The 25,955-nt window shown below is 42.2% G+C and overlaps 1 pseudogene; it reads right to left on the bottom strand.

Annotated features, from left to right (window-relative positions):
- Window positions 1–18,331: 18,331 nt before the first annotated feature.
- Window positions 18,332–25,749, bottom strand: LOC101662849 (annotated as a pseudogene).
- Window positions 25,750–25,955: the final 206 nt, after the last annotated feature.

Raw genomic sequence — 25,955 nt, 5'->3', positions numbered from 1 at the left:
AATGGCTGATCTTTCCACAGTAGATTCACAGACTTCTCTTCCCAAGTGCTTCTGAGTGAATTCGAACTGCCTACCTTTTTGTTAGTAGCTGAGTGCTTAACTGTTGAGCTACCCACGACTTTTAATGTTTTGTATGCTGTTTTTAGGTGCTATTAAGTAGGTTGTAGAACAGAACAAAATACTGTCTAGTCCTATGGCATGCTTACAATTGTTGCTGGGTTTGACTCCATCATTCCAGTCACTGTGCCAGTCCATCTTCTTGAGAGTACTTTTAAACCACAATATAGATCTCAGAATGTTTAACTGATATTTTTCCCCATTTGGAACATTCTGAGAATCAAGTCAAATAGCTAAATAGCTACAGCAAGGCTGGCTATTCCAGTTCTAAAGCAAAATACTGGTTTTGGGACCTTCAAGGGCTACGCCTCTTTGTTCCCTCTTTCCTTGCCTCTCGATCACACACACACACACACACACACACACACACACACACACTTTTAAAAAGTAATGTAACCTCATTATGAAATGGCGATAGAAGAAAATGAAAAAAGAACCCTCTATAATTCTGTTACTCTATGAAGAACACTTATTATTTAGGAACAGTTCCTTAAAGTTTTCCCTAAACTGGTTATTTGCTTTTAAAAAGTGTATGATCAAATTTATATTATTTTTATATTGCCATCACATCATAAAGACTCTTACATGTTGTAGTATAAAATTCACAAGTAACATTTTAAATGGCTACCCATTCCACTTGGTGAATATGTCCAGTTTACTTAGACGTGCCCTACTTTTCACTATTAAACTCAGGCTAAATTATTGTTTTTGTGAATCAAGCTTCCTCCTACTCCTGTGTTTTGTACCATGTGTGACAGTCCTAACTCACCCATCAGTGCCATAAAGAGCTGCCGGAGCACCAGCAGTTTCTAATAAATAGCCCATATCAATTTCTCATTTTATGATTTGTTCTGCTTTCTTTGCTCTTGGACCTTTGATTCGTGGCTACAAGGGGTAATTTTGGAAAAGCATTTACCCATCAGCGGAGTTGCTCTGATTGCTGTAATGGTAAGTTCAAAGTGGAGCAGAGGATCTCAGACATCTGAGCCTGGATTCCCTTTCCTGACACGTTTCCCAAGAGGATAACCAAAGTTCTGCCCAGACGGACAGAAGGAAGGAACAAGGAAAAGCTGTCCCTGTGGTCTCTGGATTTCTTCAGTCTCCCAAATGCTTTCTCAGAGACAGGTAGGTGCTGCTTCTGATGGCTGAGGTCTTGTCTAAACTTAGGTTATAACTGCAAAGACAAGTTGGGGCAACAGCCAGGGTGGAGGAGAGGCTGTAGTTTGAGGAAGAGGTCAATCTGAGGCTCCTAGGATGTAGGAGTCCTAACTCACCTATCACTGTCATGTAAAGATGCTGGAGTACCAGCAGGCATTGTGGAGTCTCTAATAAATCTCCCAATTTCTCATTTTAAGTGAGGAAATACATGTTTGTGGCGTAAGAAGCTAAGTAGATAACCTTTTCCCTCGATCTTTTGTCCTATACACACGAAGAGGTAGAGTCAGATGATCCCTTTGTGATTCTGATTGCACACCAGAAGCAGTCTGCCTTCCCTGCGTGTCTCCATGTCTATACCACGTGGACCCACGGGTACAGCAGAGTCACTTGTCACAGAAGACTACAACACGTGAGGTCCTTCCCTTCAAGGCTTCGTTGGACAATAAAGCATATCTCTAGGTAGGGCTTTGGTATTTTTCAAGCTTCCTGAGATTTCTGCACCATTGCAGTTGTGTATAACGTGGGAGTTGGTGTAAGGAATTGTTGATCTCTGAAAGGATGGGAAGCCCAGGATGAGGAAGATCCTGAAGATGGGGCAAACAGCATCCTGAGACAGAGCCGGTTGTTGTGGTAGCGCCTGTGACATAAACTAGCTTTTGATAAGAGACATTGGAAATGTGAACATGTGGGACTTCCTTTGTATTGTCCCCCAAACGGAGCAAAACTGTCTATTCTGTTGGAGAGCTGTCTATTCAGCTTGAACGTCCTGAACTGGCAGGCATTGGATTACAAAATGTCTTCAAAAAATTTGTGGAAAATTCGAATGAAAAGGTAATGGAATTTTCCATGAACTTTTTGAGGCCCTTGTTCGAAGTGCATGGAGAGGTGGTTATGAAGCCCCAGCTGTGTGGTCCTGAGGCCCAGCTGGGTGGGTATGGGTCCTGAAGTTTCCTCCTAGAGATTGACACCTTTCATTTCCCTTGCATCGAGTTCTAGTGTGTTTTGGGCCCAAATCCAAATCTTATGGCTGGGGAGACTGTATCTGCCCTCTCACTTCTTCACTGCATAAGATACAGTGCAGAGCACAGGGTCTCAATCATGGCCATTTAGATCAACTCCTCTTGGGTAGCATCCATGACTAAGTGCTTGATAAAGGTCTCTAAGTGATTACATTGTTCAACTGAGATGGCAAAACTTGGCATTTAAATATCTGTTTAAGTGTAAGCTAGTGAACTTTTTTCTCCTGAAAGATTGTACGAGTTTAACAATAGTCCTGCCAACATTTTCATTTCCATTCTTTTATTGTGTTTTATAGTATTAATGGAAAAAAAGGAAGAGAATCATCTCAGCATTTGGCCCACACCATCAGGATATGAGCATTATACATTAGAATTACCTTTCAGCTTTTCAATTTGAAGAGTCTAAGTTCTAACAGAAGACATTAACTGCATGAGATGCAAGGGGCAGCATATGCTCCAAAGCTAAGCTCAGAGATAGGGAGAGGCAGGATAGAGGATGAATGGAAGTGGGGAGCACTGGCGTGGGGTGGGGAGGAGGGAAAATGCTGTTCCATTGAAGAGATTGCAAATAATGTCACAAATCAAACTATATATAAAAAGTTGAATGGGATATGAATTGACTTTTAAACTTTCACCGAAATCAAAATAAACTATTCTGAAGATCTATAACAGAAGAAGTAGTTTCAGAGCTGCTTCTATTTAACTTGTTCAATTCTTTTCTTCAGGATCATGAGTTTTCACTGTTAGATTTCTATTTTTTCCTTCTCATTTACTACTGCTCAAGTTAGTTTTTGAAATGTGTATAAACAGAGTGGCCTAATTTAGTTGAGGTGCCCCAAAACTTAAAAAAAACAACCTTTTAATTATGTATTAGGTGAAGGTTGACAGAGCAGATCATTAGTTTTACATTCAACAATCCATACACATTTTGATCCAGTCATCCTTTGCAATCCCCTCGTTGTCCCCTCACTTATTATTCCTCTTCCACCCTCCCTCCCTCTTCCACCCTCCCTCCCTCTTCCACCCTCCCTCCCTCCCTCCCTCCCTCTTCTCTCCTCCCTCCCTCCCTTCTCCCTCCCTCCCGGTATTTCCTGTTTCCATTCCTCCTTCTGTCCTAACCCTCTTGACGGTTTCCCTTGGGTAAATGCTCCCCTTTGATGCAAATAGTTGATCATTCTAATGGGACTGAGTTCATTCCAGACTTGAAGGGTGACTAAGGGACATAGTCTGGGGTGTGGGGGTGGGAGGAGGGGTGTCTCACCAGTCTCCACGTGAATAATAAGCCTGGTCCTGGTCTCATTTATGATTTTAAGTTCTGTTCCACATTTTCCTACGCCTCTCCAGGACCTTCTAATAAGGTCCTTTTCAGAGAAGTTGGTCATGGTAGCCAGACATCATCTAGTTCTCCTAGTCTCAGGGCTGTGGAGATTGATGTCTGTTAGTTCATTGGAGTAATTATTTCTATGTGTCTCTCAATTTTCAGGACTCTTCTTCCCCTGGGTGGGGAGAAGCAAGTATTTGCACCTTAGAGGCTGCTCATGAGCTTTGAATACCCCAGTTGCTACTCACCAAGGTGGGGTATAAAGCATTGTCTTTGTGAACTATGGTATGCCAATTGACCTTGATATCCTCCAAGGCCCAATGACTCTTAAGGTGCTTGATTATGTCTAAGATGTTTTCATAATTTTTTCATCTTTATGCTCCATATCATTCATGCTTATATTTACAGTAAAAGTAAATACACATATACAGATATCCTCTGTCAAACCCATGTATATCCATGGTATACTCCCATCTTCCCTCCCACAGCATACCTATCTAAGCATCTATTTGTAGATCACCAGTGCTGTAGGATTGTGGATATAACAGTATTTGCTTCTGTTGTCTTTAACTCTTACAAAATCTCCCATTATCTTCCTCTGCTTCCATCCTGTTTTTCCCTAACATCCCTTTTCTTGTATCTTGCCTATCTCATCAACCAAATTAATGATTGTCTACCCTCTAACCTGTAACTTCTCTTCTTGCCTGTCCTTTCCCTGGTAACTATCAAAGAATGTTTCTTTTAGAGTGAAAATCTTATTTTAACTTTTTATAATAGTGTACAATGTTTGTCCTTTTGTGATCAACTTAATTTTATTCCCTATGTTGTCCTCCAGGTTCATCCATGTTGTATGTGTTTCAAAGATTCATCCTTACCTTGGACATTGCATAACATTCCATTGCATGATGTATCAAAGTTTTATATATCTATTCTTCCACTGACGGGCATTTAGGGCGTTTCCATCATTTTTCTATTGTGAATAGTGCTGTGAAGCCATTTGTGCCCTGGTTCTTATCACAGCTCTTACCTTGCATCAAAGTCCTATTTTTTTCAGTTTATCTGTGAGCTCAATGTAGTTGCTGCCTAAAAATTTCTACATTTTCTCAATTAATTTTTCAAAGTAAACCTTTGAGGTGTTGTAAATTATTACTTTTAAGTCCCACTATCTGTTCTAAAATAGTGTGAGGTTTGAATTCCCTTTGATTTGCCTATTTGCCTGTCCAGCCATAATTAGGTTCCCTAAACACTTAAGGTAGCATACGTTAAGAGTTTCTAGTTTCAGCCCCAGTACTAATAGTCTGCAATCCCCAGTGAAAGTGCCTTCTACTCCCCCCGCCTCCCAATTTCTGCCCATGGACCAAGACGCCCACAGTTACACTTTTTTTCAGTTATTTGTGGCTTCACATTTCTCTTGATTGGGTGACTCTGAGTTCTGGCAATAAAACAGTTCATAATACCAGTTGAATCAGGCCAAGCTAGATTTGGGGTCCTCCTCTTTCTGATTGGCTCATCTTTGAGATGAGGTGGGGCTTTCCCGACTAGTCCAATGATCCAAGTCTGACATCCATCGGTTCACCATTAAGGAGGTCACATGTCTACAGAAACATCTTTCAATGTCTACTAGGTGGGACTCAGACGGAGAGTTTCATTGCAGTTCTGTCTTAAGGGGTAGATCTGCATGGGGACGTTTCAATAAGGCTATTCCCACTTAGGTCCAAGCTGAGTTCTTTAAATTCAGCGTTACCAGCGGCAAAGCAGATGCTGTGATATGAATTTGAGTACTATGTCTGCTTTCTAGTTCATGTAGAACCCCCAGGGAAAGTTTGCCTCCTGGATGCTTTATAGTACCTCAAAGAGAGGTGGGAGCTCTTTTGAGGCCCGTGTTTATGGTTCTCCAACTGCCAGCAGCAGGCCTGAGACCTGGGCAAGCCTTCAGACATGTGAGGGAAGTAGCAGTACAGTGGAGGATCTCTCACCGATGGCACAGGGTGGGGTGTGGGGTGGGGGGTATCTGCTGCCACTGGCTGGTGTTCACTTTTGGAACCTGGGAAGGATTATCCTAGAGTCCCAACTGTACCTATTGTGAAGTTCCACGAAACTGACCACTCCAGCGCATGCAGTCTGTGCCATTCGATTGTTGGCGCCAGGCATTGATTGGCAGAACTAGACTCTGCTACTCCCATTAGGCTTGATTTATGATCCAGGTCAAAGAAGACCTAGTGCAGGTCTAACCTGTGGGTTTGTTCATTGCAGAGCAAAGAGGTTAAGGTGATCAGTCTACCTATGTTCCAATTGCACTTTCATGTCTCAATGGCCACGTGACCTTGGTCAAATTATGGAAACTTTGTATTCATCAGGTTTTCTCAGCTTTAAAATGGGGCAATGGCAGTTGCAGCGTCACTGCCTTGAAGATTAAAGGAGGTATTTCAGGTAAGATGTTTGGCACACAGCTAGTTGTTTATGACATGTACATACCACATTTCCCCGAAAATAAGACACTGTCTTATCTTCATTTTTTCCTCAAGAAGACACACTATGGCTTATTTTCAGGGGACGTCTTGTTTTTATTAAGTATGGCACAGCAATCTACATTGGTTCAAATATAGTTAAGTCGTCCTCTTCTGGAACATCGATGCCCCACAGTGCTGAGTGAACGACAGCCACGGCTGTATTCTCCCCCTGAGGACACACGATACCTGAAGCAGAGCCTCCTGCTCCTCACTTCCGGAGGAGACGTTGACTCCCACTGTCTCTGCCTCCCTCGGCCTCAGCTTGCAGCAGGCACAGGGACAGGACAGGGGAGCCGACCTGTGGATGGGCTGCCGCACGTCTGCGGTCCCCTCTGAGATAGCAGCTGTCAGGATGGGGCCGGTGAGAAGGGCCGCCGGTGCGCTGCAGAGCCACGCCTACCACAATGTCTTATTTTCGGGGGATGGTTATATTGCGCAAATGTTTAGAAATCCTGCTACGGTTTATTTGATGGGTATGTCTTGTTTTCGGGGAAACACGGTAGTATTGTTGTTCGTTTGATTATGATTTTTGGATTTCAAGCACCCGGGCTTTGGGTCTGAGACAAGAGGTGGGCTGGGAATGGGGTTTGAATGGAGGAAGAGGGAAAGCGATCCTGACTCTCGTGGTGGAGGAAAATGTCGTAGACATTAGCACAGACTCCCGGGATCAGGGAACTTTGAACACGGCAGCTGTAGGAGGCAGATCGGCTTACAGGCAGGGGGAAGGCGGCCGTGAATGGTGAGAAGGCTTCAGACTGTGGTTGGAAAATTCTCGGTCGGGGTTTTTAGAAGAACATCAGAAACTTAAGGTGGGTAAAATTTACTTTCAAGACAGGGTTTATTACACCGTCAAAGCAACAGGGAATGAAAAAGGAAAAGATGATACGGTGTGATCCGTCAATGTCGTCCCTGCAGGTGGTAAAAGGAACAGGCGCCACCGAGGCAGCTAAAGGAAGCTCTCAGGGCTCACTTCAAAGGAACAGAGGAGCAGTGGAGAGAAGGGGGTGGGGCGTTAGCGGACGGAGCGTCAAATCATACTTCTGAGGAAAAGAAGCGGGCAAGGTTCCTGGAGAGTTGCCTAGCCGGAGTCCCGTGAGGCTTGGGAAGCGCTTTCAAGCGGAAGGAAAGGTGGTGGCTGGAGAGGCGCCCGGTCAGAGGACGCAGTGTTGCTGCTGACCTGCTGAGAGTGACAGTACAAAGGCCTGGAAGCATCACCACCGCGCAGGGTCCACGCAGAATCTATCAATGATGGACACGGGGCATAGGGCGACCCTTTCTGGGAGGTCAGGCCTGAAGAGCAGGCATTACCTCACATGCGTCTCAGTTTTAGCAGGAAGACTGATCTTTTCAAATGTAAACAAGATCAATTCCCCTCCTGATCAAAATTCCTCAAAGGTTTTCCAATGCTCTTAGAATAGCTTCCTAACTCTACCTGACAAATAAGGCCCTGCATTTCCTAGCCCCCTCCCCGCCCCGGCCCCCCTCCCTTGCTCTCTTCTGCCACTGCTTCACACCTCTTCCTCACTTCCCAGATACCAGGCCCGCAGCCTTCTGTCCATCTCTTCAACTGGACATTGAATGCTTAAGATGGTAGATACTGGTTTTAGGTACTTGGGATAAACTCATAAACACCACCACCGCCAACCACATGTATCAGAAAAAAACCCTCAGAACTCAGTTTAAGCGTAAGGTAGTCTATGACACGTTTTTAGGTGTTTGATTTGCTTCCATCTCAGGACCTTTACATTCGCTGTTTTCAACGGCCTAGCACACAACAACATAACAAGAACAAAGTGTCCTGAAGGAATATCCCTGGGAAGCGCAGACAGTTATGCATGCAGCTACTGTACTAAAAGTTGGTGGCTCAAATCTACACCGGGGCACCTCAGAAAAAAGGCCTAACTATCTGTCTCTAATTGTCCAGGATTTCATCTTTGCTTGGATTGACAATCAGTACTAATGGAAGCAATAGTAGAGAGATCAAATAATGCATTGCATTGGGTAAATCTGCTGCACAAGACTCTCTGAGGTGTTGAAAAGGGAGGATGTTACTTTGAGGACTAAGGTGTGCCTGTCCCAAGCCATGGTGTTCCCAATCGCCTCTGTGCATTTGAAAGTTGGACATTGAATAAAGAAGACCAAAACAGAACCAATTCATGTGAGCTGTGGTGCTAATGAAGCATACTGATGGTACAATGGAACAAATGAACAAAGAAATCTCTCTTTGGAAGAAGTACAGCCAGAATGCTTCTTGGAGGAAGACATGGCGAGACTTGATTTCACATACTTTGGACATGTAATCAGGAGAGACCAGTCCCCAGAGAAGGAAACATGCTGGGGGAAGTAGACGGGCAGCAGGAAAGAGGAAGGCCGTTGACAAATGGATGGACACAGTGGCTGAAACAATAGACCCAAACATAAGAACAATTGTGATGATGGCGCAGCACCCGTGGTATTTCATTCCGTTGTACATCAGGTTGCTGTGAGTCAGAACTGACTCGATGGCACCTAACAACAACAACAACAACAACATCTGCTTCCAAAAGTTCACAGTCTTGAAAACCTTGTGCAGTACAGTTGTGCCCTGTAGCACGTGAGTTGGGCTCTGCTCACAGCAACTGATTATGCTCGAAAGGCTCTTTCTCTAGCTCTTCAAATGATTGGCTTCTCATTACTTTGTCTCAGATCCAATGCCTCCTCCTCAGAAAGAAACTTCTTCCAGTCTTCCATCACCCGTTATTGTTTTCTAAGTAATTATCATTTCCTGAAAAAAACCCCATAATGGTGTCTTTTCCTTTTTTGTTTGCCTCCTCCACTGGACTGGAACCAGGAGAGCAGAGAGACATTCTTCCCTATTGTATTTCCAGTTTGGGTAATGGCATGGATGCATGGTATATTTCAATAAATATTTGATGAATTAATTAATTTCAGAGAAGCAGCTACAGCTAAGAAATGCTTTGAATCCTGCTGGGAATGGAGAAATACTTAAAGAGCAGGAAGCCGTGAGGCTATAATTTGGCTCATAGAATGGCTTGTTGTAAATGTGAGATCGCTTGCTCCTTAGAGAAGGGGAGAATGTTCACAGACAGCGTCCACGTTTGATTCAGCACTGTGCTGCTAGTAATAAAGCTTCTGGGGATATGGAGATTAAAGGGTTCTAAAAAATACAGGGGCTAGAAAAGTAAGGGCATATTAGCTGCAGGAGACATCTGCCAGTGCAGAAGTCACTGTCCCAAATCCCTAACATGTTCAAGGTGCTGGATGCCAGCCAAAGCCAGCCTTGCAAGGAAGGAGGCTTTTTGAAAGAGTAAATTCAGGTCTGCTAGACTGGGTGACACAGCAGCTTCACAGGAGAAAAGACCTGAGCGAAAAGGGCTTCCTGGGAAACCGTATGGGACAGTTCTAACCCGTCCTGCAGGGTTGCTAAGTGTTGGAATTACCCCCGACAGCACACTGTAGAACACACGTTAACTCTAAGGCCCGGAGGTGGCAAGCAGTTTGCACTCAACTTGTAACCTCAAGATTGGTGTTTGAACCTATCCACCTGTGTTCATGAGAGAACGGCCAGGAGATCTGCTTCTGTAAAATTGTCCTCAAGGGCTCACATCAGTTTTAACTCACAGCAACCCTACGTAAACACTGCCTTCCCTGCACTATTCTATAATCTTTCACCGACCCTCTGCTTTTTCTGGGGACCGGTCCCTTCTGCTCAAAGTTCGTGAGACAAGTTTTGCCATCCTCACTTCTAAGGAGCAGAAGATTACAGCCAAGCAAACCTTCTGGAGCAGGCATCCCTGGGAACAGATGGGGCTGCCGGAGTTGGATGGTCTCAATAGCAACAGGCTGTGTTCACTCCTTTCTGCACACTCGCAGTCCTTTGGGACTATCCCTATCAGAACAAGTCAGGCGTCTCTGGATGTAGCTGTGGAGCCAGAGTGGGGAACATCCAGGGTGGAGAGCTTCCAGTGCTGTGAGATGGCCTGGACCATTTCCTGTTCTCTTACTTCCCCCTCTGACTTCCCCTGTCCTTCAGGACCGCCCACACTCCAGAATCCTGCCCCAAGCGGTTCTGGCTTCCGGAGGCTACCTTCTTCTCTTGTGATTGGTTCATGCACAGAATGGGAGAAAGCTGAAGAAGGGAGTGGCTGGGAGTTGGGAGGGCTATGCCTACCTCTTCACCCTGACAGAGCCACCCTGATGGGAGTCTGCCACATAAGGTGTTGAACTGTGACCCTGCTTTCTCACAAAGCCCTTACCATTGGGTAGTAATCACCCTCCCGGACAATGTGTGGAAGGAAATAAAAGGCTTAACTAGAAACTTGCTCCCTAGTCTCTCCTTGACTTACTTTGGCTCTAATCATCTTCTTCCCTGTTTTCATAAGCACTCCTTATTCTTTTTTTTTTCTTGGGGGGCAGGTGTTATTGGATCCAGCAACCTCCCTCTCACTTTGGTGATTTCTGTAGAGTTTGAATGAATAGAGGGAGCCACGAGTCCCATGCTAGTTCATCATATTCACCAGAACTACCAATCTCTAAAGGAAGAAACTTAATAGGGGAATCATAAAATTTATATGAAAGAAAAAAAGTGCGTGTTGAATAAATTGGAGGTACCCATCATATTCCTAAAATGGAAGACTTCCTTTTGTGGAAACCTCAATCATTCCAAAGATGTCAATCATTCCTAAATTAATATATAAAATTAAAATAAGATCCCAATTTATTTTAATGCAATAAAATAAACATGAAGCTGACCTAGAAGAATAAACATGCAGTAAATGCCAAGAACTTTTTGAAAAGAAAAGCATAATAAGGGGAACTTGTTTTAATGGGAACATGAACATACTTTCTGTATAGTCACAAGAATCAAATCAAGATAGCATTTGAATAGGAACTGGCAACAAACCACTGACATACAATGAAGCATTCAGAGATGGATCCAGGTAGAGAAGGAATATAGCACTTCATTTCAGCAGAGCAAAGTCTGGCTCAGATAGTAATTGGTCTTGGGACTGCTGTCTTTGTTTGGGAAAAAAACTCAAGTTGAATCTTAACTTCATATACCAAACAAAACTAAAATTTTAAAGGGTTGAATCTTCATATATTAAACAAAAAAACTCAGTTGTTAATATTCAGCAGTATTAAAAGAAAGTTAAAAAAATTTATAAACTCTAAAGGTCATGGAGACGGTCTTAAGCAACATGACTAAATGAAAACCGGGCTATGTCAAAACTCACTGTGAAAGAAAAAAAACAAATCCCCAACAATACACCAGGAGCACATGTTTTCACTCTTCCTTTTTCCTCTGCATGTGAATGGACCAGACAAAGGGCTAAGATATTTCATGTACTGAAGTGCTTATATATGGCTAAGAAAAAGAAATTAAATGGGTAAAGTGTATGCATGATAGAGCATTACTGAACATGAATCTCAGATAGCCTACAAGCCTTTGAAATAACACTCAGTCTTACCTGTAACCCAGAAATGCAATTTAAAGATAACAATGGCACACTATTTTTGTGTGTGTGTTTAGATTGGCAATAAAGAAGTGGTTAATATCCAGTTATCATTTTGGGGAAATAAGCAATTTCCTGAATTTCTACTGGGAGTGTAAATTTGTAGGTTTATGGAATTTAATTTGACAGTATCTATTAAAAATTTGAAGCGCTCATATTCCCTGACCCAGTAGTTTTGCCTTTAGAAATCTAACCTGCAGCAATAAGATCAAAGTCCATAAGGAGATATGTGAAAATGTATTTATGATAGTGTTCTAACAGCAAACATTTGGGGGAAAGTAAGTGCCCATCAATAGGGGAATTCTCGAATATGGTTAAATAAATTATGCCACAATCATATTATGGATATTGTATAGCTAATAAAAATAATAAGATAGAGCTACATGTACCATTCAGGGAAGATACTCCGGGGGGTGGGGGTGGCGGGGAAGCAAATTGCAGACCAGTATGTGTAGAATAACTCCATTTTGCAACACACAGCATTTTCATATGCATTGATATATACAGTAAAACCTATGAAAGCTGGAACCTGGTTAAGGCAGAAACCTGTCAGAGAAGGAATTCACAAGTAACAAAATAGAAGAGTGGTAGGACTGCACTCTATCAAAGAGAGACAACTGTGAACCCAGAAAAGCAAGGTAGTCTTATCAAGTTCTGGATCCCATAGCTTTCCATTATCTTCTTACTACATTTCCCATACTCTTTTTGAAAATAGATTGATGTCACCAAATCTAACCCCATTGCCATCAAATTGAGTCTGACTCAGCAATTCTCTTTGGACAGAGTAGAATTGCTCTGTAGCTTTTCCAAGACTGTAAATCCTTGTGAGAGCAGACAACCTCATCTTTTTCCTGTAGAGAAGCTGGTGGTTTGAAGTACTGATCTTTTGGTTAGAAACCCAACACCTAACCTATAGGGCCACTAGTGTTCCTTATATAGAGATAAATACTTAGATAAGATATATTCACTGCTTTTGAGTTTATTCTGACTCATAATGACCTTATATACAGGGTAGAACTGCCCAAGCTGATTTCTTAATCTGGAAATCTTTATAGGAGCAGACAGCCTCATCTTTCTCCCTCAGAGATGCTTCTGGGCTTGAACAGATGACCTTGTGCTTAGCAGCCCAGCACTTAACTCACTATGTCACCCAGGTTCCTTAGATAAGATGAAGCACTGGATAAAAACTTAATACATTGAGAATTATTCTAACAGTGCTTATCTCTGGGAATACAATAAATAGGCAGATGTGGGAACTTTTTTTTCCCTGTCAGTGTTATTGGCACATAGTTTACTTATGCAATTCAATAGTTCAATCATTCAATCATATCAAGAGAATTGTACAGTCACTGCCACATCAATTTTAGAGCATCCCCCTCTCCCCATGGTTAAACCGCCTTTAAAATGAGTTGTGCAATCATGCTCAGTTCTCGTGCTCCCCACCCCCTTCATTATTTATTCCCCAAATGCCCTTTCCTTACCTATCACCCACCTCCACCCCTGCATTCTCTATATCCCTTTGTATCAGTCATTATCATTATGCATCCACTACTACTGTGCTCCACAGGGGAAAGACTCAACAGAAAGCATTAAAAAACAAAATCTCACTAAGTTGGTAAGGATAAAATCATAATAATATAAAGACAAAAATACACATAATGGGTAAGAAGTAAAAGACATTCAAAAAGCCAGGGAAGACATTTCTGTCATGGCACAAGTAAGAGATACTTGCTCCCAGAACAAAATCAGGTCATGTCTATAGATGGTCAACTGGCCAAATGCCGAGTTCGATTCAGCATGATCAAGATCACAATGGTCTTTGTCTCATGCTAAGGTTGTTTGAGACTCTTGCCTGTGGCTAGAGCGGATCTGCCAGAGGCTCAGTCTGACTAGATACTCTGCAGATGGGTTTTGGCCTCCTACCATCCCCATAGCCCTCCACAAATTGGGTGTTCATAATTTTAGCTCTGATACTTTTCCCTTCATCATATTCAAATTTTGCAATTGTCATCTTTGCATCACACAAGCTGGTGTGCTTCTTCCATGTGGATGTAGTTGACTCCTCACTTAGATGGTTACTTTATTATAAAATAATAATAATTATTTAAAGGATAATTTTATTGGGGGCTCTTACAGCTTTTTTTTCTAAAAAAAGTTCTTATTTTACATGAAAAAAAAATGAGCACATACCATAGTTGGATAAATAGTGCAATTGTTAAGTCATACACAAATTTCCTAGGTTCAATTATTATTAATATTTCTCTTATCACAATCCATACATCCCTCCAATGTGTCAAGTACATTTGCGCTCTTATTACAATCCATATATCAATTTTATCAAGCATATTTGTACATATATTGCCATCATTATTTTCTAAACATTTACTTTCTATTGAGTCCTTAGTATCAGCTTTTCTTTTTTCCCTCCCCCCACCCTTGTGACCCTTCATAAATGGTAAATTATTATTATTTTCATAATAATAATAATAACCGACTGCTGTCTCCCTTCCTCCATGGTTTCTGTTGTTTGTCCCCTTGGGGTGGGGTGCTGGTGGTGGTTATGTGTTGACAATTGTCCCCACCTTCCCCCTACCCTCCTGGTATTGAAACTCCCATTCCTGTTCCTGGATTCTGCGTGTGGTGAGCTCTTATCTCTTATCTGTACCTGTGCACATGCTCCGCTCCAGCCCGCTGTGAAAGGCAGGACTGGGGTCATGCTAGTGGGGGCTGAGGAAGCCTCAAGGAACCAGAGGATATTGTGTGCTTCATTGGTGCTGTACTGCACTGTGGTTGACTCATCCCTTCCTTGTGATCCTTCTGTGAGGGGATGTCCCATTGTCTACAGATTTTGGGCCTCTGCTCTGACCCCACGTTCTCAACAATTTGTTTTTTTTTTTGTGGGGGTTGTCTTCTGATGCCTAATACTCAATCCTGTATACACCCCATGATCACACAGGCTATTATTATATAATTTTTAAGGAGATGGAATTGTGTCAGTCATTGTTCCATGCAGAAAACACAAACTACTCTAAATATATTAAATTGGGGAAGACTTAATGTAAGGAATTCTTGTTAGTTGCCATCAAGATAACTCAAACTCATATATGTGTAACAGAACAAAACATAGCCCAACATCACCCCTCCCCCACATCTATTTCACAATCACAGCGTGTTGCAGTCCACCTTTGTAGCTCTGTGTCAATCCACCTCGTGGAGGGTCCTCCATGTCATTACTGGTCGTTTACTTCACCAAACATGATTTATTCCTCTAGGTGAAGTGTCAGTGCAAGTTATTTGGGCAATATTCTGTCATATCCATAAGGTTTTATTTGGCTGCTTTTTACAAGTAAATTGCCAAGTCTTTTTTCTTGTTTGGCTCACTCTGGAAACCTGTTCACCATGGGGCGACCCTGCTAGTAATTTGAAATACAAGTGCTAATGCTTCCAGCATCACAGCCACATGTAAACCGTCACAGTGTGATAAATGGACAGGTGGGTGATGTAATATAGCAGAATAATGGGAAGAATTGAAAACGATTCTTGACTGGTCTCTGAATGGAATGATTCCTAGAACAATTGAGAACTGACTTCAGGGCCTCTATTTTTTTTTAAAGAACATTTTCTTCATTCTTGTACTCATTGTTATTAGCTTCCCATTTCCCTGAAACCTCCCCTGCCACACCCCGAAGGAATCATTAATCCAGTTATTGTTTCTATAGAATTAACAATCCTGGATTTCATACTGAAAAAACATTAAAAAACAAACAACCAAGCTAACAAGAAGAACAAAGTAAACAGATCAAAATCCAAATGGAAAGAAAGCAGAAAATATTCAAAACCAGGACAAATTTAAATGGCTCATAAAGAGAGCAAACGATAGAGTGCTAAATTTTAACCCAACGGCATCTGCAACAATCCTATCCCATGCATTCTGCTGTTAGCAGAGCGATTCCCATCCCTCTTGAGGTTACTACTAGGATGTGAGGAGCACAGTCCCATAGCCACCACCACAGGGTAAGAAAGTAAGAGTCCAGATCCAGTACAGCCCTTTCTTATCACCTAGAATACTGGGGAATGGGCCCAAGAGCATGGCCACAAGGAATCCCACGTCTCCTCAGTATTATTGATCAGCAGACTACCTGACAAAGGCGAGGGGAAAAGGTCTCCACCGAAGTTCCTCCTTCTAAATTTCAGGTGAATTGGCAAAACTGGCTTCACATCCAGAATCCTAGTTGCAAAGGAATCTGGAAATTCAGTGTTCAGTTTAAGAGAAGATAGCATGGACATTGAATGGAGCTATTCAGAGGATCCACTACAAAGATCATGTGAAAAGTTTGCTTTATTGTCTGTCTTCTAATAGTTTGATATGAAAGTCTGTTCAGGATGCATCTTAATTAAAAAAGAAAACAAGAAAATGAAAAAGGAAGCTGACAACCAATTGCTGTTGACTTGATTTTCTGGCTTATGGTGACTCCATGTGTCAGATTAGAACTACACTCTATAGGGTTTTCCATGGCTGTTGTTGTTGTTGTTGTTTTGTTTTTAATTAGATCACCAGGCTTTCCTCCCCCTTTTCTTTCTGAGACATCTCTCGGTCAACTCAAACTTCCAACCATTTGATTAGCAGCTGCTGAGCTGCTGAGTTGGTCGCCATTTGCACCACCCAGGCACTCCAATGAAAAAGAATGTACACCAAACTCCCATGATCTAAGCTTATGTAAGTCACACATGTGTGCACACATGTATCTGAGTTTTTAGAAAAAGGGCAACATGATTTCAAAATAAAATGCACCTAGTGGCTTTCTTAGAGGGGAGAGGAAGTTTCAAAATACATATAATTTATTTTTCTATGATAAATATAGCTTGCTTTTGTTAATGTGGAATAAGTACTAAGTATTTTAAGAAAGTACAGAATAGTAAGTAAATTCTTGGATCCCACTGCCTTTGCTAGTATTATTTCTGATTCATTTCTCAGGGTTCTGAGACAGGTAGCATGGAGTCATTTCTGGTGAGCTGAACTGGGGTGTCATTGGTTCCAGCCCCGCTTTGATTTCTTTTCTTTGGGAGAACAGCCATGTTGTTAGGTGCCCTCAAATCATTTCCATCTCATAGTGACCCTACGCACAACAAAACGAAACACTACCTGTTCCTGGGCCATCCACACAAGTGTAGTTATGTTTGAGCCCATTGTTGTAGCCACAGTGTCAGTCCATCTCCTTGATGGTGGTGGTAGTTATATGATCATTTGTCGTTATATCAGGATTAAGATTGTAGGGGGAGGAGTCTAGCCTGTCAATCAGATCATAGCCAATGAGGCCTCTGTGTGGGCATGGCCTTCTCCTGAGAATTCTGGGAAATCAGCGGGACACACCTCTCTCTCTCTGCTTACTCCCTGGGAGACATTGTAGCTGACAAGACACATGGAACTACACTAGTGCCCTGACCTGGAGAAGCCACATGGACCTACCCTGATGCAACCAGATCTCTGAAGCCGGAGAAGCCACGTAGAGAGCCCTGCCAGCACTGAGATGCCTACGATGCCACTGGATCCAAAGACTTTCTAACCATTGGCCTGTGATCGCCCTGCATTCAGTGTCATTACATGTGTTTCATGAGTCTGAAGAGGACTTTATGGATTGGTATCAGACATATGGGCTAATACCTGACTTATGGGCTTGGGCTGGACTGGGTTGGGATGCTTTCTTAATGTACAATTACCATTTATATAAGACTCTGTCTTATACACATGTGAGTCTCCCTGGATTTGTTTCTCTAATTTACCCAGACTAACACAATGGCCTTCTGATTTTCAATGGCCCTTCATTTACCAAGCATGATGTCCTTTTCTGGGAGGTGGTCTCTCCCAATAACCTGTATGTAGGTGGATGCACTTTTGCCATCCTTGCTTATAAGGAACATTCTAGCTGTACTTCTTCCAACACAAATTTCTTTATTCTTCTGGCAGTCCAAGGTACTTTCAATATCCTTCCTCAGCACTGTAATTCAAATGCATCAATTCTTCTTTAGTCTTCCATATTCAATGTCCAACTTTCAAATACCTATAAGGCCACTGAAAGTGCGATGACTTGAGTTAGGTGTACCTTAATCTTCAAAGTGACATCCTGTCTCTTCAACACTTTTAAAGAGGCCTTGTGTAGCAGATATGTCCAATGGAATACATCATTCGATGTCTTACCCCCACCTCTACTCTCAAGATTGCAAACTCATTTACTGATTCACACAATTTCATTAGTTCTTAACAACCTCTGACTTGGACCACCAGTCTTGGCCCCAGACTCAGTCAGACTTAGGATGAAAAGTTAACTTGTTTTCTGGTTCACAAGTTTTCTGGTTCAAACCATCCTTTCAAATAACCTATTATTCCTCTGTGAGGCAGTACTGGCAAGATGCTACCAGTATTTGAGCCTAGTCATGGTTTGTTCTCAACCACATACTGCATAGCCAACAAAAGGTAGCAGGAATTGTGCAAACATAACAGAGATCCCTGGGAAAGGTTGAAACCAGTTCCTAAATAAAGCTATATAAAGTGATAGGAATAGGTTACTCCCATTTGAGATTGGTCACTCAGAAATTTGAATTCAAGTCATGCAACCTTAAGAGGATATGTTCTGCTGTTAGCATCCTTGGCTGAATTATCCTTCAGTTCCAGGCTGTTAACAGGGTGTGACTGATTTATGCTCCAGCACTAGAAAGAAGTTGAAGTTTGAAGCTAGAATGAATGGCCATCTTGTCTGATGTTAGACTTTCATACATCACCGTCTGAAAACCTGCATCATCTATCATTTCCTTGAAGTTCCCCTGAGATGAGTTTCCCGGATAAACTTCTGGATACTCTCTACAGGGTATGGGCAAGACTTTCAATTCCCTGCAATGACCTTTCCTTGCACAGGAGTGACCTGGAAGCTGTATAGATCATAAAGTTGGGATATGAGGGGATTTTTTCCCCTTGGCTAACCTCCAGAGAGAGAAACTGTCCTCCTGGTTTTAGGAACTGATGGCTACCCAGAGTGGCCATTCACTGTGTGTCACATTCCGGATCCCAAATGCAATGGTAAACACCAAACTTGTCGCCATAAAAGGCAGTTCTTTAGCATCTCCCAATAAACCCACACATGTCCTGCTTCATAGCCTTGAGTCTGAGTATTTGTTTTTAAACCTTGAGCATCTCTTTTGTTGATGTCACAGATCATGAAGTGAGAATCACCCAGGGGGTTCTCGCCATTCTGGTCCTTTTGGACAATTTATTCCTACGTTAAATTTTTGTTGGGCTCTTAACTACTTCTTCTGCTCCTCCTTATTGAGCCTGAATATAATTAATGAACCAGAGTGTGATATTACGTGTGCCTCCAGTCATGTTGAGGAGCTGGGTCCAGGAAATGGGTGCATCCACTAGAGCAGTAAATCCTTCCCAAAGCGATGGATCTCAAGATGCATCATGTCATACTCCTTGGTCAGACTTTTCAAACATCCGGGAAACTTCGCCTCCTTATTCCTCTGCTGACACTGTTTCAAATCCAAAGTTTGGCCATACCTTATGCTGATCACAGCCTGAGGTACTTGCACAATGAGGCCCACAATTCACGGGCCCTCCAAGATTCCACCGTGGGACTTGCCCACTGCTCCTCACATCCTGCTGCCCATGCTGCCAGTTGCCTTCAGCCACTTGTCAGAGATTCATGGCTGCAGCACAATCTGCTTCTTCCCCAGACACCACTCACTACTGGCTCCATTGCCCTTGGAACCTGAGTGGCTGGCAGATCCAGCCAGTGCTGCATGGGACTTGCAAACATGACTAGTTCTGCCCCTCTGTTAGCGAAGCCAGTGCATCCTGAGGCCAGTGGTTGGCAGCCTCCAGTCAGTACAAATTGAGCTGGTCACACCGCCAGTGCAGCCAGTGATCTGTGGCAGTGGCCCACCCCTCTGCTTGAACTCCCAGCCCTCCAATTCACACCACAAAGCAATTTGAACTGCACAGGGACCTGGCCAGCCCTGACCAATGGGCTGTACATGTCACATGTAATGACCACACCAAGCAATACCAAAATGTCTTATAAACTACTACCCACTTCAAAGCCACTAAAAAAAGCAAGGGAAACAAACCACATTGTCTGAAGAGTATCTGAACTTAGAGATGTATATAGAAGAAGCAGACTTTCAACCACCACAGAAAGAAATATTCAGAATGCTGTTTAGAGTCATTCAGAATATGAGTGACTCATTTATTAATGAGGGAATTAATAAGGATGAAAAAAATAGGGAGGATAGAATTCACTTTCTGAAGGTGTGGTAGTTATATAATCTGGTGTCAATTTAGGACTTGAGAGGATTAAGAGTGAAGGGGTGGAGTCTAGTCTGTCAACTGGGTCATAGACAATGAGGCCTCTGTGTGGGTATGGTCTTCTCCTGAAGATTCTGGGAACTTCTTTATTTCCTCCTTGGAGATGGGAGACTCTCTTTCTCTGATCACTCCATGAGAGATGCTCTACTGACAAGGCACATGGCACTATGCTGATAGACCCCATGCCCTGGGAACTGGAGGAGCCACATCTTCGAAGACCCCTGCCAGCACTGAGATGCTTCTACTGCCACTGGATCCACAAGACTTTGCACCCACTGGCCTGTGATCTTCCTGCACTTGGCATCATTGCATGTGTTTTGTGACACTGAGATGCTTCTACTGCCACTGGATCCACAAGACTTTCCACCCACTGGCCTGTGATCTTCCTGCACTTGGCATCATTGCATGTGTTTTGTGAATCTGAAGAGGACTTTGTAGATTGGCATCAGACATATGGAGTAATATCAGATTATGGACTTGATCTGGACTTGGCTGGGATGTTTTCTCCATATTTAACTTCTCTTGTATAATAAGCTCTTTCTTATACACATATGCATGCTTATGAATTCGGTTCTCTAGTCTACTCAGACTGACACAGAAGGAAAATACAAGAGTTAAGGATGAGGCAGAAGACACAGACAAAATGGTAAAAGACCTTACCAACAGGCTTGAAGAAGCAGAGAATTGTATCAGTGACCTCAAAGTTCTCCAGTGTTCATCGCTGAGCAGTTCAGTATCACAAAAAAACTGCAAACACACCCTAAATTTCCATCAATAGAAGAACGGGTTGAAAAATTCTGGTACATATACACAATAGAATAATACCATTCCCTAAAAAATAGTGATGGAACTATGAAACACCTCATCTCATGAAAAGAGTTGGATGACTTTATGTTGACTGAAGTCAGCCAAGCACAAAAGGTCAAGCACAACATGAGCCCACTGTGGGGTCCAAACAGAAGAACTGGTCTAAGGGAGAATGTACACAACACACAATTCCTGGGTGTTTGAGCTGGCATGAGCCAGAACAGAACTCTGGCATGAGCTAGAACAATACTAATGATACATATATCATAAAAAAAAACAAAAACAAATAAATAAAATAAACAAAATATATATCTATATGCCTAGATGCAGATGTCACCTGTACTGAAAGACATCTTTCCACCTGCTCATATGCCGTTAAGGGTAGAGGGGTAGAGGAAGAAAATAGTCGGCACAGGAATGGGAGAGACAGAGTAGACCTCATTCTGGAGTGACAATCATTGAGGGTGGTGTTCCTGCTTGGAGCAGCTCATTCCCAGAGATGACAGCCTCAGATGGAGTGGTGACGGCCTATCCCTAGATGACAGTGCTATATAAGACTGCCCTGAAAATACAGGTTGGGTGAAATGGCCAGTCTTATGCACAAACATGGGCGCAAACCAAGAAGAGAGTGCAACTGACTAAGGGTGGGAGTGAAGCCTTAAAGTCTCTGAGAAATCCCGATTTGTAGACTTCTGATTCTGGGGGCAGCATTTGGCACATCACCTAAAGTGGTTGGGTGCCAGTTATATTCTTCCTCTACCCCTCTGTGTGCCTTAATGGTGTACTTACAAGGGGAATGCACTGAAAGTCTAGAGGTGTAATGGGGGTGGATGGGTGGGCACTAGACCCTCTATCCCTGACTGCAGGAAGAGCAACAGGGAAGTGGGCGCCTATCAGGCACAAAGGCTGAGGACTAAAAGGGTATATGTGCTGCTAATAAGCAGGTCCTGGCAGATGGAACCCTGAAAGAAAAGGGGATTGGACAGAGGGATTATTAATAGGTCCTGCGCACTATTTAGTAGAAAGATATTGATCTACTCTGGGTCAGGACATCAGTTAGACTAGGAACTATTTATATGGTCTCTCTCTCTTAATTTTTGGTGTCGATGTTATCAGATAAGCAGAACAAACCACCCCATGGAGACAGTGATGGGACCAATGGTTTTGGGGGCAGGGTCGCATGATAGGGGAGGTGGAAGGGGGAGGTGATTGGTCAGCCAATAATGACAGGGACAGGGGAATAATAAGGGTTACAAAATTGACAGGGAGGAGTGTGTAACATTCATGATCAGGTTAGATTAATCGAAAAGTGTCTGAGAAGAATTACTAAGAGGTGAAAGATGGGTAAGCATAATAGTGGGGTAGGAGGAAAGAAAAAAGAAAAATAGGAAAGAAGAAAAAAGCAAAAAAAATTATATAGGTGTATAGATATACAAATATGTAATTACATAAATATAGGTGTATTTTCCTATACATCTACATATATGTAAATTCAATAATGAAGCAGATGGATTTTGGGTCTCTACTAAAATCTCACCTAAATACAAGAATAGTTTGTTCTAATAATGTAGCACTGTATGATGCTCCCCTTCCCGACACTGATGCTTAAGACAAAATTGGTGCAGAAGCAAATGTGATGAAGAAATATGAGGGTGCCAGGCTATTAAAAAATATGAGGGAGTGGGAAGCGGGGAGGGAGGGGGGAAAATGAAGAGCTGATACCAAGGGCTCAAGTAGAAAGCAAATGTTTTGAGAATGATGATAGCAACAAATGTACAAATGTGCCTGAAACAATGGATGGGTGTATAGATTGTGATAAGAGTTGTACAGCCCCCAATAAAATGATTTAAAAAATTTAAAAAAAATAGTGTCTTGGCTCTTTATATGCTTGTAATCAAACAAGCAGTCATTGAGCAGGGAAGCAACAAAGCCCACAGGAAAAAGCCCACCAGCCTGTGTGATCATGAGGTATTGAGGGGAATAGGTATCAGTTCAAAAACAAGCAATTAAATGGACGTGAAGGAGCATAGACAAGGTGGATCCCCAAAGCCCACCTACAAGATAATTAGACGGTCCCTCACAGAGGGGTTGAGGAAGTCAGGCTGTGGCATAGCACTGATGAAACTTGTAACTATCCTCTGGTTCTTTAATATTTCCTCCCCTTACTATTAAGGATCATGTTTCACCTCATTGATATTATTAGAACTATGTATGTTCAGGTGTACAAGTAAGACCATTTGATGCAGGCATACCAGGATGATCACCCTAGAGAAATAGCAGTGGGAGTAATGGTTCCCTGAGGGTACAGGAAGACAGTGGGGAGGAAGGAGTGGGGAAGGGGGGAGCTGGTAGCAACGATAACCGTAGAACTCCACTTGAGGGGAGCAAATAACAGAATTTTAGATGAAAAAATATGCATAAATATTAATAATAATATATAACAATAACAACAAGGGTCCCTGGGGAAAGGGCGGGGGAGGGAGGGGATAGAGGGATACTGATATCAAAGAGTTCAAAAACAGAGAAAATATTTTGAAACTGATTGTAGTAGCAATTGTACAATTATGCTTGAACTCTTTGAATTATGGAATGTTATGACATCTGTAAGAGCTACCAATAAATTGAATTAATAAAAACAAAAACCTGAAGTGTGTTTCAATCGCTGGCTTCTCTTGGGACCAAAGCCATACACCAATCTGACCCCTGAGCCAGGAACCAAGAAGTTAGGGGAACTGACCAGTCAGCATTGCCTGTGACCACCCATAGTTGCTGTAGCTCAGGTGCAGCATTTCATTTCTTGAGGTCTGCTTCCAAGAGCATTGGTTCTGGCTCCAATCCTAACAAGACGAAATATTTGACAACTTCAATCTTTTATATGTTTATGATAATGTTGTCTTTTGTATAAAAAGCCACAAAACCAAACCCACTGGCATTCAGTGAATACTGACTCATAAGAACCCTACAGAACAGGGTAGAACTGGCCCTGTGAATAATTGGAGTAGAAAGTTGCCTCTTTGACCTAAGGAGTGGCTGGTGGTTTCTAACTGCTGACCTTGAAGTTATTAATAAAATCTCTAACCTCTATGCAGCCAGGGATCCTGTCTATTGTGTAGAGTTTGATAATTTCCACATTCTCTTGGGTCACCTTTCTTTGGAGTGGGTATAAATATGGGCCTCTTCCAGTCAGTTGATCAGGACTGTCCTCCAAATGTCTTGGCTTAGAGGAGTGAGTGCTTCCAGTGCTTCATCAGCTTGTTGTAACACTTCAATTAGCATTCTGTCAACTTTTGGTGTCCAATTTTTAATTAATGCCTTCAATGCAGCTTGAACTTCTTCATTTAGTACCGTCTGTTCTTGATCACATGCTACTTCTTCAAAAGGTGGATGCCACCAGGGTATTTTGGGAGTTACTCTGTATGTTCCATTCATCTGTTTTTGATGCGTCCTGAATTTTTTAAAACTTTATCCATAAAAGCTTTCAATAGTGCAACTTGATAGTTGAATTTTTTTCTTCAGTTATTTCAGCTTGATACATGCTGAACATGTTCTTAACTTTTGTTTATCTAATGCCAGGTCTTTGCACTTTTCATTGTAATATATTTTATCTTTAGTTTTTGAACATTTCTGTTCAACTCTTTTACTTCATCACTTTTCCATTTGCTTTTGCTATGGTACCACCAAGAACAAGTTTCAGAGATGCATCTGAAAATAACAGCCTTGGATCATTATTTGACTGAAAGTAATATTAATTTTCATGTTGCATATAATATGGTAGACGTACAGTTCCTTCAAATTGAGGTTGGTAAGACTTTGTTTCATGTACTTTAGACATGTTATGAGGAGAGAGCAGTCTTGTCTTGGGAAGGATATCATGTTTGTTAAGGTAGAGGGTCATCAAAAAAGAGGAAGATTTTCAAGGAAGTGGATTGATAGAGTAGTTGTAATGATGGACTGAAACATAGCAATGATTGTGCAGGTGGTGCGGGACCATGCAGTGTTGTGTTGTGTATAGGATTACTATGAATCCGAACCAACTGGACCACCCTTAACAACATCAACAACATTTATGCAAAATCATTTTAATGCTAAGAAAATTTTGGAAAGGAGAAATTATATTTTTAAGGTAATAATAAAGAAGTTGTTATTTTTGCAGCTTTTGACAAAATTATATTTTTAGATTAAATTTATTATGAATAAGGAGTACTTTGGTCTTTTTTGTTGTTGTTGTTATTGTTGTTTTTTTATACAAGCCACGTAATATTGAAGTAGATTATCTGGGTATAATATTGGTTAGAGTTTAACAAATAAGAGATTAATGTGGAGGGGCAAAAAGATGTCTTCAGAAAGGATAAATATCTGGATAAAGCAAATTGTTTAAATTCTTATCTTGATAATTGAAAGAGGGGTAATAAATTTGATTTCTGTAGTAAATTTTAGAAGCCCGAATTGTTATGTAGTGTTGTTATAACCGATGCAATAAATAGCACAGAGGCAGGCATATCTGATTTCTTCTGGCTTCCTTATTGCCGCAAGGGAGGGGTCAGACATACTTCCACGCTCCATCCTCCCTTACCTGGTCTGACACCAACCATTCCTTTTGTGCCACTCTACGTCTATGCTGGAATCAACAAGCCATTGCAATGGCCACCCAGACAACACACACTATTAAGGGGGCTTATATGAATAAGTTCCCATAAGTTAGGATCAATAAAGGCAAGGGTATAGTCATTGGTCCCCAGCAGCATCTCTCCTCAGCCAGCAACCAAGTCTCCGTCTGAGTCTCAGCCTCTCAGTCACATGGTCCCTTGGCTTCTGCCTTTGTGGGTCAGGGAACCAACCCACCTGTCACTCTCTCACAGTTCCAAAGTCTGAGGTAGATGAGGAGAAGGGATCCCATAGTCTCATCGCTGTTCCTCTGAGTCTCCGTGCCACAGTCTCTGGTCATCTGTACTTGGCAGTCTCTGCCACTTCAGACAGAGATCTAGGACATGCTCTTCCACGTCCTAGGATTTCTCTCTGTGTCCCAGATGGATATTATATACTGAGGAATGGGTTTGATGAAGGTGTGGACTTTGTCTTTTAGCCGACCATATCCTCAAAGAAAATGATGGATGGTGGCTTAAGTCACACCCACTAGCAAAGTCGTCTTAA

Source organism: Echinops telfairi, unplaced genomic scaffold (genome assembly GCF_000313985.2).
Source record: "Echinops telfairi isolate 266 unplaced genomic scaffold, ASM31398v2 ScPeMD7_7425;HRSCAF=8463, whole genome shotgun sequence".
Classification (NCBI taxonomy): domain Eukaryota; kingdom Metazoa; phylum Chordata; class Mammalia; order Afrosoricida; family Tenrecidae; genus Echinops; species Echinops telfairi.
Note: the sequence above shows the minus strand (reverse complement) of the source record. Positions and strands in the feature narration are given on the sequence as shown.